This window comes from Nycticebus coucang, chromosome 9 (assembly GCF_027406575.1).
Source record: "Nycticebus coucang isolate mNycCou1 chromosome 9, mNycCou1.pri, whole genome shotgun sequence".
NCBI lineage: Eukaryota > Metazoa > Chordata > Mammalia > Primates > Lorisidae > Nycticebus > Nycticebus coucang.
The window spans coordinates 7,949,369-7,963,787 of record NC_069788.1 but is presented as its reverse complement, the minus strand read 5'-3'; the positions used below and the strand labels follow the sequence as shown (position 1 = coordinate 7,963,787).

The 14,419-nt window shown below is 35.3% G+C and overlaps 1 non-coding gene across 1 annotated transcript; it reads left to right on the top strand.

The window, feature by feature from the left end:
• Window positions 1–14,021: 14,021 nt before the first annotated feature.
• On the top strand, window positions 14,022–14,216 carry LOC128595285 (U2 spliceosomal RNA). Its single transcript, XR_008382915.1, has one exon. It is a non-coding gene; the product is annotated as a U2 spliceosomal RNA (small nuclear RNA).
• The last annotated feature ends 203 nt before the right edge of the window (window positions 14,217–14,419 follow it).

Below are 14,419 nucleotides of genomic sequence, written 5' to 3'. Positions count from 1 at the left end.
TGAAAACTCTATATTTTTCTTTATTTATCTAGTTCAGTCAATTTCAATGTCAGTTGAATTTTAGGAATCTCAGTGATGGAGGTCAGTACCAAATAGCTTTATGTACTAATTATAATATCTTTATTATGCTGACAAAGAGATGTTGATAAAATGATTTGATAATTTAAATAACATCAAATTTTAACCAAATATCCTCTAAATGTTCCATGAACTTTATATTTCATGCATCAGGTGCTATTTTAAAGTGAAAACAAAATTACATTAAAAGTATGAGTTATACTTACAGGAAACAGAGTAATAAGCCCTCCCCGCTCTTCCCCGTGTCTCTCGTCTTTCCTAATTCTAAGTTCCCATTACAATGACCAACAGAAGGCTGAAATTAAAGAAAATCTATATTTGCAGACCATTCTATCCAACAACTATAGAATATACATTCATCTCATCAACATACGGGACACTCTCCAAGATAGACCATACGTTAGGCTACAAAACAAGTCTCAACACATTTTACAAAACTGAAATTATATCAAGTATCTTCTGATCAAAGAAGAATAAAACTAGAAATCATTCAAGAGGAACTTCAAAAATTATACAAAGACATGGAAATTAAAGAACATGCTCTGAACAAACATTTGGTCAGCAAAGAAATTTTGACAGAATTATTTCTTTAATTTTGAAATAAAAAAATGGAAATACAATGTACCAAAACTTGTGGAATACAGAGAAAGAAGTGCTAAGAGGGAAGTTTGTAATGTTAAATGCCTACATCAGGAAAGTGGAAAGATGAAAAATTAACAATCTAATGTCACACCTCAAAGTATTTGAAAATTAAGGCCAAACCATACCCAAAGTTAGGAGAAGGAAAGAAACAAAAAAGATTAAAGCACAACTAAACGAAATAGACACCAACAAATCAACTAACCAACAAATAAAACCAAAGAATCAATGAAATGAAAAGTTGGTTCTAGGAAAAGATAAATAAAATTGATAAAAATCTAGCTATATTCTCATTAGACAGAAGAACAAATAAAATCAGAAATAAAATAAGTTCAGTTGTAAATAACATTACAACTGACACTACAAAAATACAAAAAGATCATCACAAACAATTTTGAACAACTAGATGCTAACAAATAAGACATTTGGAGGAAATGCATAAATTCTGGAAACAAGGTTGAACCAGGAAGCAATAGAAATTATGAACAGACCAAAAATAAGTAGTAAAATAGAACAAGTAATAAAAAACAAAACAAAACAAAACAAAAAGAAACCTCTTCACAATAACAAAAAAATCCAGGACCAGATGGATTCACAGCCAGATTCTACCAGATTTAGATACCTCAATCATCTGGAAACTTTTCTAAAAAAGTCGATGAAGGACTTCTCCCTGACTCATCTTACAAAGGCCGGATCACAACGATACAAAGATGGGACAAGGACATAGCAATAAAAGAAAAGTACAGACCAATATACCTGATGAACAAAGACATAAAAATTCTCAACAAAATACTAGCAAACTGAATCCAATAGCACATCAAAAGGATAATACACCATGATCACGTGGGTTTTATACCAGGGATACAAAGATGGTTCAACATACACAAAGCAAGAAGTATGATTCTTCACATTAGCAGAATTAAGGATAAAATTCATACAATCATCTCAATAGATGTAGAAAAAGCATTTGATAAAATTCAGCATCCCTCCTGATAAAAAGATGCAACAAACTAGGCATAGAAGCAGCACAGCTCAAAATAAGGAAGGCCTATGTGACAAACCCACAGCCAACATCGTAATGAATGGGGGAAAGTTAAATGCATTCACTCTAAGAAAAGGGAAGGGAGTCCATTTTCACCCCTCCTGTTCAGTATAATACCGGAAGCAGGATGTCCTTCAAAGCTTTGCCCAAGGATCATGTGGTCCTGGGATATATAACCCAAGGTGGGCTGCCTGTCTGGGTTCCTCAGCTGCAATGCAAGTGAGGCTCTGGGAGTCCAAGGTAGAGCAATCAGGCAAGTGAAAAAGGAAAAAAGATGTCTAATTTGGAAAAGAGGAAGTCAGATTATCCCTGTTAATTGATGATACATTTTATATCTAGAAAACCCTAAAGACCCTCTAAAGAAGCCTCTTAAACTTGATAAATTAAGTAAAGTTTCAGGGTACAAAATCAATGCACAAAAATCAGTAGTGTTTCTATACACCAATAACAAGGCAACTGAGAACAAGATGAAGAAGGCAATCCCATTTATGATAACTACAAAAAGAAAAAATATTCCTAGGAAGGTATGTAACCAAGCAGGCAAAATATCTATACTCAGAAAACTACAAAACAGTAATGAAAGGTGCTATAGCCAGCACAAACAAGGGAAAAAATGGCCCGTTCTCATGGGTCAGAAGAATTATTATCACTAAAATGATCATGCAGTCCAAAGCAATCTACAGATTCAATGCAATCCCCATTAAAACATCAATGTAATTTTTTACAGAATTTTGAAAAACCCACATAGAACTAAAAATAACCTGCATACTCTAAGTAATCCTAAGCAAAAAGAATAAAGCTTGACTTCAAATTATAAGTTCATAGTAACTCAAACAGCAAGCTGTTGGTATAAACACAGGCGCACAGAACAATGGAAAAGAATAAAGAACCCAGAAATAAAGCCACATATTTATAGCCAATGCTTGACAAAATCAGTGAGAACATATAATGGGGAAAGGGCACCCTTTTCAATAAATGGTGCTTGGAAAACTGGACTGCCATTCGCAGAAGAATGAAACTGGACCCTTATCTCTCCCCATATATAAAAAATAGACTCAGGATGGATTAAAGACTTAAATATAAGACCTAAAACTATAAATCTATAAGAATCAAAACTCAAGAAAAGATTTCTGGATGTTGTTCCAGGCAAAGAATTCATGAGTAACACCTCAAAAGTACAAGCAACAGAAAAGTTTCTGCACAGCAAAAGAAATAGTGTGAACAAACTACGGAATGGGGGAAATATTTGCAAACTATGTATCCAACAGGAGACTAAAATCCAAATTTTACAAAGAAGTCCAACAACTCAATAAAAAAACACAAAACAAATAATCTCATTAAAAAGTAGACATATGAACAAACATTTCTGAAAACAATTAAACAAATAGCAAAAAAAAAAAAACGATAAAAAATGCTGTGTCACTAATTTTCAGGAAAATGCAAATCAAAACCATGATGATGTGCTATCTTCCATCAGTTAGAATGGCCATTTTTAAAAACTAAAAGAGTAATAGAGTAAATCATTACAAAAGGTTTTAGACACAAAAATCGAGTAATGTAAAATCTGCCTGGATGGAGAAATGAAGCCCTCTCAACCACACTAACAAGCCAAGCAAGCTGAAACTTGCACAGACGAATCAGGATGGATGCTGTCCACTGTGTTTCTTGGAAGCAAAACAATGGATAACATAGTCTGTTTCAAACTTTCTTAGTGACCTATATGGTATTGGTGCAGATGCAGTGAAAAGAGAAAGCTTATACACTGTTGGTAGGAATGTAAATTAGTACAACCTCCATAGAGAACAGCGATGAAATTCCTCAGAGAACTAAAATTTAATCTACCATTATATCTAGTAATCCCACTACTGAGTATTCAAAATAAAACAAGTCATTATATCAAAAAGACACTTGCACTCACAAGCTTATCATGGCACAATTCACAGTTGCAAAGATATAAAATCAACCTAAGTGTCCATTGGTTCATGAGTGGATAAAGGAAATGTGGTGTATATACACCGTGGAATACTAACTCAGCCATAAAAAAGAATGAAATAATGTCTTTTGCAGCAACTTGGATGGAACTGGAGGCCATTTTATAAAGTGTAGTAACTCACACCAAATACCACGTGATATCACTTCTAAGTGGGAGCTAATCTATGGAGCATATGGTCAGAGAAAGGGGGATAAAGGACATTGACACTCAGAGGAGGCCAAAGAAAAATTACCTTTGGGTATACTGTACACTTCCTGGGTGACAGGTACACCAAAAGCCCAGACTTCACCCCACTATATAATACATCCATGTAACAAAAAGAAAAAGAACAAAATCGTGTCTTTGGCAACATCATGCCATTAATTGGAGGGCATTATTTTAAGTGAAACAATTCTGACACAGAAAGAAAAAAAAAAACACATATGTCCTTATTTAGAAGGGGGAGCTAACCAATGTGTACACCTGGATGCAGAGTGTAGAACGGTACACATGGGGCTCAGAAGGATAAGAGGACGGGAAGAGATGACAGGGAATGATCAGATGGGCACCATGTACGTTCCGGAGGTGATAGACACCCTCCGTGTCCTGAATTCTCCATCCACAGTCTCTCCATGCCACAAAATTCCACTTGTATCTCATACATTTATACAAATAAAAACATAATAAAAAGAAGACCTAAATTACGTCTGGGGACACTGGAGTGATACATTTCATTTCATAAAACTGTGTACTTGGGATCTACAGATAACAAAGGTACAAGGAGTGAACTTGCAGCTCTCTCTCCTGGTAGATATCACCACCGGCCAGTACCAGGGGGTGAAACCCTACCAGACCTCAGTGAGTCACTTCGTAAGAAAATGTTGAGCAACAGTACAGATAGTGGAGCACATGGAAACATACAAATATATAATAATTAATAATAAATTAAAACCAATTTTTTGAATAGCATGAAGATTTGAACTTGCATATCCAAAGGGCTGGTGAGTACAGGGATGTTATCAGCTTCCAAGTAGTCTCCTTTGAAATATCTTCATATTATTTATAAAGAATGTGACAAGAATTCGGGATTAAACAACAAAACAAGAAAATTAGGCTGGTTTCAGAGTTCTCAGTACTAAAAATATGAGGGTGATGAAAGGACTTCATAATTTTTGAGGGGAAAAGAAAACTTGTGACATTCGGCTTTTCTATGTAGCTAAGTTGATTTTCATTTTAAGTCAAGAGACTTTTTTTTTCAGATATGAAGGGAATCAGAACATATACCAACCCTCAGTACAAAATAATTATAAAAATTAATTGGTTTTTAGTTGTAGAAGTAAGTTTCAATGTGTCTTCAATCTTTACTCAGATTTTTAGACCAGTGTTGGAACACATAAAAAGTGAAACTATTTCCCTATGCAAGTGAAATTTATAGAATTTGATAAAGTGTGTTGTTCATTCATGTTTAAACATTACAACTTATATTTGGGGTTCCCAAAATAATATCTTGGTTATGGCTGACTACCTCTGCAAGAGGATAGGTAGGTATTGCTTCTAGTTAATAGCTATCATGGCAGATTTAATGAATTACTGGGACAGGATTTATTTTTAACTGTTGACTCAAGGAATGACAATGTCAGGGAATTAACAGGTGCATGTGCGTCTTGATATGGAAATCATTTCTGTTCTTCGTTTACACTCATTGTTTCTAAGTGTTTCTTTTTCTTTTTTTTTTGCTGTATTGAGGAGAGGTTTCTTGAGAAAAAAACAAAAGCCTTCTGATTGGGTCAGGTTTCCATGATATCTCATCATTTACATCCCCTTAAGTTCAGTAGAAAGAAAACAATTTTTGTGCGTGGGGAAGTGATGGCAGGGAAGGGAAGGACGGAGCGTTCCTTTTTAATTCTGGCACAGTGCCGTAGAGGAAGAATATCCCACATACAGTTCTGCTAGTTTCGGCTTAAAAACATAGAAGGGTTTTATTTTCCTTTGTGCCAACTCCCTGTGGGGATGGAGAGAATGAAGAAAGGAAAGAGAATTGAGCTGCTTCCTTCATTTTCAGCAAAGCCAAATACATGCTGGATGAAAAACAGGAGAAGCTACTGTCAAGTTACATAGAACCACTCTCATTCCCACCACTCGGATGAGAAAAGGCATGGCTGCTTTTGCCATGAATATTTTAAAGTTTTCAGTGAAGCTCAGGGAGAAGCAGGCTTCTTGGCATGAAAGCAGCAGTATCTGTTTGAAGGACAAACATTACCTCATTCATTTCTTGTTCGCGGTGCTAATGTACTTGTATCTGAATTATTTCAAATTATTTCAACAGCAGAGTATATCTCATGTTTTAGAGTTTCACCAGTGAAAGGCAGACAGTTCCCATAGGATGTATTTTCATCAGTTTTCTTCATTGCAATTACATTTTGAAAGTAATAAAGATCCATTCACATTAATTGATTTTTCAATGTATTGTGTTCCCAAAAGTCTAAGGTGGTTAAGATAAGTGTAGTATTTTTACCAGAAAGAAATATAATTAAATTATGTCATTGATACTCTGTTTCATGGGCTATGGGAGGGAGTAGCTATAGTATAAAGAGACTAGCTATGAAATGCTTTGAGGTAAATAAAATTTGAGGAATGCAAATTATTTAAATTCCTGTAAAAATTAAGGGCAATCCTCCAGAAAAGTGATAAAAACACACAGAGCTTATCACATGGAAAAGGCCTCAAATATAACCTGAAGAAATATTCTGCCAATGTAATTAAATTCTTTAATTCCCAAAGCTTCCAGCTCTAAAAAATATAGCATATGTACAATTTTGATAACAAGTTCCATAGCCAAATACACAATTTGATTTTAAATTAGTGGTCCATGGAATTCAATACATATGTCTGGAACTAGTTCAGGACAGGTAAGATATCAAATAGACATCAGATACAGTTCCTGTCTTTAAAACAATTATAATCCGGATGGATAAAGAAATTATAAATACATGTGTCAAAAGTTCACCAATAATTTTAACTTTAAATAATGAGTTTAGACAATCCCTAGAAGATACGCTATTTTATCAAAATAAATTACAAATATAACTAGTACAGGAAACTTCGGAGAATGAAAGAATAACTTCTGTTTCAGGAACATTATCCTGAACAGGTAAAATAAGAAATAAACCATTGTGAATATTTCCTTGAAAATGAGAACAGAGAAAATGTTCTCAGTAAAATATTAAAAATAAATGTATATGAGTGATATCAGAGTAAGGACCTCCCAAAATTATCTTATTCATAAAAGAAATGAGAACACTGGCAAAAATGGTCAGAATCATGATTTTCAAAACTTTTGTTTATTATTGTGGATTCATCAAGGGTACACAGAACCAGGTTACACTGATTGCTTTTGTTAGACACGTCCCCAAAAGGTGTACCAATTAACAAGACTTGCAGCTACCCAGGGAGTGTTTATTCAAGAAAAATGGCTGAGTCTAGGTAAAAACAGCGAGTTTTGTGGTGTTTTAACTTGCCCTATCCTATCCCCTTTACCCAGCTCCAGTGTGACTTTGAAATACAAAGCCCATTAGCAGAGGGCTGGCAGACACTGGAAGAGACAGGTGAGATCCACCAAGCCCCATTCCCAGAGAATTATTAATCCAGGCTGTATCACAGTTCTTGGAAAATACCACTCATAACATAAGGCTGTCTTTATTTGACCTCATTCAGAGCTTGGTAGTGTTAACAGCCCTTTTTTCTCAGAGGTGTTGGTAAAAAGAACAACAAAAGAAAAACATGGTAATAGTTTAGCACTATGGCATCCTGAGACAGTACATGACAGCAGAGACAAATGGTAGAGTTTGACAGTGACAGAGTTGGGCAAACAAGTGTTTAAAAGGAAAAGCTTGATGATGCGATGGATGTTCGTAAGAAATCTGAAAAGGCTTTGACTTGGCTCTGAGCTTCTAGATGGCTGTGCATCTGTGTGCAGCTCTAAGTATGCCCAGGGCAGTGTGGCTGCCCAGGAAACATCTGAGAAGGTCCTAAGCTCTCACTTCTAGTTAACTTTGTGGCTTTGTGCAGCAAAAAATAAAGGCCAAGGCAGAGCTGTAAACAATTGGCTGCATAAACACACATGCAGAGCTCCCTGGCCAAGGTTTAGAGAGCTAGTAGTTCCAGAAACCTTTGTCCAATCATTAGCCCATCAATACACTAACAGAGTAGAAACTCCAGAGGACATACCTCATACCATATTTAAAAAAATTAACTGAAAATGAATGAATTAAACACTCTAATGTTACAGCTTCAGCTATTTAACTTTTAGGAAAAAATAAGTATACATCATTGTGTATGACAATTATTTCTTAGATATGACACAAAAGCACAAGCAGCCAAAAAAATAGGTAGTGAATTTTTTTATCAAAACTAAAGTTTTGTTCTTTAAAGAATACTATCAAGAAAGTGATAACATTACCTACAGAATAGGGCAAAATATTTATGAGCATAACTGGTAAGGATCTAGTTTTTAGACTATCTCAAGAATTCTTAGAATACAACAATAAAAGTACAAATAACTTGATTAAAAATGAGCAAAGGATTTGAATAGATATATCTTCAAAGAAGATATAAAATGACCAATAAACACATTAAAAGATGTGAAACATCATTAGTCATTAGGGAAATGAGAATTCAAACCACAGTGAGATATCTCCTCAAACACTAGGATGTTATAATTGAGCCAGACAGATAATGTGTCAGCGTGGATTAGGGGACAATGGAGCCCTCATACACATATATTACTGGTGGGACTATAAAATTGTGTAGCTATAAATACTCCAGGCAATCATAAACTTGTGTCCACACCTAAGGATTCTCCTAGGACCAGCTGAATAAAGAAGAAAAAAATAGCGTCCACTTAATGGGTGATTTTATATGATTTGATAGCACTTGCTATACAAGCATTATTGTAGCATTACAATTCCAGTAAAAGATGGCTATAAAAGACAGACAAATGACCTCATGAGTAGAGCTGGCCGCCACTTTGCACAGGAGTTCAGGTGATATGACAGTTGAATTTATACTGTCTCGCTAGCAGAATGCCCAAGTGATCAGGGGTTTGGAAAGAATAGAACTGGAGAATTGAAAGCAAGGTACAGGTAAGAGGAAAGAGGCATATGGATGGATATCTCAGAGAAAGAGAAATTGTTTTCCATAAAAATGCTTTGTTAATGTCATCCACTTCAGATAAAACTCTCAATAATCAGGCAAACAAATAATTTGTGGATATCAGTCTCTTTCTCTCCAACTCCAATGCTTTCTCAGTGGACTCATGAACAAAATGGTTATGCTTAGGGAGAGTATATTGTTGTGCACATACTGTTTTATAGTAATACTAGGGACGTAGTAAGTTAGCTTGAAAAAGATTTACTGATTTCACACACATCCAGAAGAAGCTGGCCTTATAATATTAAAGCATAAAAAATTAAAAATGTCTATGTACTAATGACTCTAGGTTTATATCTCCAAAGCCCTGAATAGACATTTCTCAAAAGAAGACATATAAATGGCCAACAGATATATGAAAACATGCTGAATATCACTAATGATCAGGGAAATGCAAATCAAAACCACAATGAGCCTTCATCTTACCCTCGTTAAAATGACTACCATCAAAAAGACAAAAAAAAAAAAAAAAACAAAGATGTTAATGAGAATATGGGGGAAGGGGAACACTGGTAGACTGTTGTTGGAAATGGAAAGTAAGTCAGCCATTAAAGAAATGGTGTGGAGGTTCCTCAAATAACAAAAAATAGAACTACCATATGATCCTGTGATCCCATTGCTGGGTCTATATCCAAAAGGAAGGATAGCTGTTTATCAGAGATGCACCTGCAATCGCATGTTTACAGAAGCACCATTCATGATAACTAAGATACGGAATCCATCCAAGTGACCATAAAGAAAATGTGATATATGGATATATGCATAATTTTCAGCCATAAGAACAAAATCCTGTCATTTGCAGCAACACAGATAGAACTAGTGGTTATTATGTTAAGTGAGATAAGCAGACACAGAAAGACAAATATCTCATGATCTCATTCACGTGTGGGAGCTAAAAGAAGTGGGCCTCATGAAGGCAGAGAGTAGAACAGTGTTTATCAGATATTGGGAAGGGTTGGGGGTGCAGGGAGGATGTTATTGAGTACAAAATACAGTTCTGTAGGATAAATAAGTTCCAGTATCTGATAGTATGGTAGGGAAATTATAGTCAACTAAATAATTTATTGTATATTTCAAAATTAGATCTAGAGAAGAATTGGAATGTTTCCAATACACAGAAAAGATAAATGCTTGGGGTGAGGGATATCTCAATCACCCTGATTTGATCATTACCCATGATATTAACAAATCCCATGTACTTAAAAAATAAGTATTACTATTTTGTGTCAATATAAACCACAAAAAATAAATGTGTACATACACATCTTCCCACACCATCTACTGGGTTCCAGATAGATTATTCCATTGCCTAAATGATATCTGGATATCTAATAGACTTCTTAAAATTAGCAAGTTCAAAACTTCATTTTACATTCCCTCCCTCTTGTAGTTTTTCCATTTAGTCAATGGAAACTCTGTTCTAGTAGATAAGACCCCAAATCTTGGAGTAATCCTTGTCTCCCCTCTTTCTGTCATATACCACACTTAAATCATCCTCAAAGCCTGTCAAGTATACCTTAGTCAAATCATCTTTATCCATTTCTTCTTGTCTGGGTTATTGAATAGTCTCCTAAATATTTCCTCTACTCCCCTTCAATCCCTCAGTCTTATCTATTAATATATAAAATGGCCAGATGGGCTTTACATGCCAGGTCATGTCATTTCTATTTTAAAACTCCTCCGATGGCTTTCCATTTCTACCAGATCGCAAAGACATGACAGACTGTGCTTCTCCCCTCCTTGTTTATAACCTTGTTTATAACCTCCTTGCCCCACTGGTTTGGTGTTTGAATTTGCTTTTCCTCTGCCTGGAATTTGTTCCCTCTACTTAGCTACACATATTTCCTCCCATCCCAGATTTCTGCCCAGATACTATTCAGAGTGATATTCTCTAACCCAGTGGTTCTCAGCCTTCCTAATGCCTCCTAATGCCACGACCCTTTAATACAGTTCCTCGTGTTGTAGTGACCCCTAACCATAAAATTATTTTCGTTGCTACTTCATAACTATAATTTTGCTACTGTTATGAATCGTAATGTAAATATCTGATATGCAGGATGTATTTTCATTGTTACAAAGGGATTGCGACTCACAGGTAAAGAAATGTTGCTCTAACCATTGTACCCTCCATCTGTTATTTTGTAACTTCAATTCATTGTTTTTGTTTTTAGTACTTATAACCACAGAAGGATGGTGTGGCCTCCTCCACCTCCTTTTCTCTTTTCTTTTTCATCTAGTATTACTATCATTATTTTGTTTTTGCCTCCTCACAGAATGCAAATGTCCCAAATGCAGATATTCTATCTATTTTACTCAGTGCTGTAAAATAGACAAAGTCCTAGCCCAGAGGTAGGTCATGATGACTGATTGGATAGTAAAATTATTTTGTTAATAATGTGCTCAGACTTTGGTTACACATCATAGGGTTCTAAGGCTTCTAAGAAAGTTTTTGTTTTAATTCTGGATTGAACAAATGACCTCTAAAATTAATGCTTTCTCTAGTTGACCTTGTTTATTTTCAGTCAGAAGATCTCCAAAGACAGACAATTTCTATCCCCCAAATCTTCTCAGTGGTGCCTGCATTTTATCCTGTCTCCTGTCCGTAAACTCTGTGGATCCTCTGACCTCATATCTCACTTTACTCTCACCCAGGCTACCTAGATTCTGTTAACCCTTCCTGATAGGTTTTTATGTTACCATTCTACTCATTTTCTTGGTTTCATAACTTTAGCCATCTTATTTATTTCTTTCCTTATTTCTTTTCTTTTTTTTTCTAGTAAGAAATATTCCCTAGTACCAAGGAAGGTTGAATAATATCTTCTTTGCTCCCACAATATGAGCATTTTGAAGGATTCCTCAGTATACCTCATACCAGCTGAAAGTTAGTAAAATGGATTGGATATAATGATATATTTTATTGAATATATTTAAGAGCATTATTTTATATTGACTAAATTTGGTAAAAACTAGTCTGCAAAGACATCGTTTCCCCACAGTGCTAACTTAATCTAAAATATGAAAATGTAGAGTGCTTAGAATAACATACGAGGTTAAAAACCAAGCTCATGCTGATCTGGAGAGTATATAGCATGAGCCTGGGTCATCTTTTAGTGCCAGAAAGTAATAGTGCTCTAAAAACAAAACAATGGATGTTTGTCAAAGAAAAAAGAACAGAAGCCAATTGAAACGTCCCCTAATAGCCAAGTGTGGACAATTAAAGCAGCAAAATAAATAAAGCAGTCTTGGATTATATCTCTGAGTATAAAATAAATGTCCATGAGTTCATTCTAATATAAATACATGATGAATTTAAAAAACGGGGACAAGGGAAAAATCTCTGTATAGAAGAATTCCAAATCATGTACAAATATATTATTCTTTCCAAGGACATGAGTGTGACTCCCCACTCCTTAAGTGGTCTATGTTTAGTGGCTTGCTTCCAAAGAGTACAATATGGAAAAGAGGGGAAAATGTATTTCTGCAGTAGAGAAACCTAGCAACTACCACCTTACTCAGGTCATACAGATTAACTTACTCAGTGATAATTTGATACTATGCATCTTTGATATGATGTGATGAGAAGGACAATTCACCTTTCTTGTCTCACTCTCCAAACTCAGGACCATAGTCTAATGATGAGAGAAATGCCAGACAAACTTTAATGGAGAAGTAATTCCGCAGAATATCCATCCACTACTCTGTAAGTTGTCAAGCCATGAGAAACGGTAAAAGAGCAGGAAATCATCACAGCTAAGACAAGTCAAAGAAGGCATGATGACTAAATGCAAGATGATGGAATTCTGGGACAGAAAAGAGATATACATATATATATGTATTTTTTTTTTTTTTTCGTTTTTGGCCAGGGCTCGGTTTGAACCCACCACCTCTGGCATATAGGGCCAGTGCCCTACTCCTTTGAGCCACGGGCACTGCCCCAAAAAAGATATTTTTTAAATGAAAATGAAAAATAATGAAAGCATGAGTTTAGTTAACAATAATTCAGGTTTATTGGGTCATTGGCTCTGACAAATGTGCCATAATAATGTAAGAAGTTAACATTAGTAGAAATTGTGCACAGGATACAGGAGAACTCCAATATCTTTGCAATTCATCTCTAAACCTAAATTTATATCAATAAGCCAATAATAATTTTATTTAAAAACTGAACAAAAGGAATTGATAAAAATGTATTCTCTATTTTAGTTACTTAATTTTTATTAAGTCATAACTGTATATACTTGTGGATACAATATGATGATTTGATATACAATGTGGAATGCTTAAATCAAACTAATTAATGCAATCATCACCTTACTTATTTTTGTGGTAAGACATTTATAATATGGTTGTTTTGAAATGTACCATTGCATTGTGTACATTAGGTGAGATCCCACCAAATACCCTCCCTCCACTTGCCCTCCTCCTCCCCTCCTTCCCCCTTCTCTCCCCCCTTCAGGACTATCTTTTTTTTTATCATTCATATGAATGTGTAAGTGTTTATATATTGGTTTCATAATAGTATTGAGTACACTGGATACTTTTTTTTCCCATTCTTGAATATTCTCTGTTTTTAATACACTTCTTATTTCTGTAAGTCAATCTCTTAACGACTTCAGTCAAACTTAATTTCTTTAAAAGTAAAATCTATGAGTCTATCACTTCCCTAAACCTCATGGATATCCGTTGGTATTACTCTCGGCCTTGTTTCACAGAATGCTTTAAAATGGCATGTTAAAGGATGCTGAGCGGTAATCCCATGGGTTAGGGTGGAGCTTGTAGTACCAGTTGAGAAAAACTTCTTGACACAAAGATTAGAATAGTTTTAAAGAAAGTTTATTTTACTTCCCGAGGGTGGGAAGGGCACATCATGAGAGAAAAGGAGAAATGCCGGCTCGGAGAATAAGGGGCTTCGGGTTTTCATGAGTGTAAAGAGAAAGAAAAAAAGTGGCTGCTGCGAGCTGATAATAGAAGCAGCTGTGACTTTGCTGTGTTTGTTTTTCCTTTCTTTTTAATTTTTTCCTCTTCTCTGTGAGGCTGGCTTATCAGGGTCCTTGGTATATGCTCTGGAAAGAGCAGAAGTTTATTGCTTCAGGCCTTTTGGCTAAAATCAGGTGTAGTATCTGTTCTTATCATTTCAATATCTGATATGCCCTCTATTCAAGGATATTACATTAAATGGATTTTTGTAGCAGGGAGTTGGAATAAGAGCTGCTCTGTCTAGCCCATGCATTGACTTGGACCTGGGATTGCAGCACCTCCAGGAATGGTGCACCCCCTTTCATAAAACAAGAAAAAAAACAGAGCAGGAGTGGGGGGCACTGTTCACACGCTATCTTCTCAATTCTTTTCACATGCTGTGAAAATAAACTTTCAAATAAAACAATTTAACCACAGGTGGTTAATCTTAAAAAACAAGTTAAGCCCCAGGCCATTAATCAAACAAGGGGCAATTATGCATTGTGAGTTTTTCTTCAAAGGAA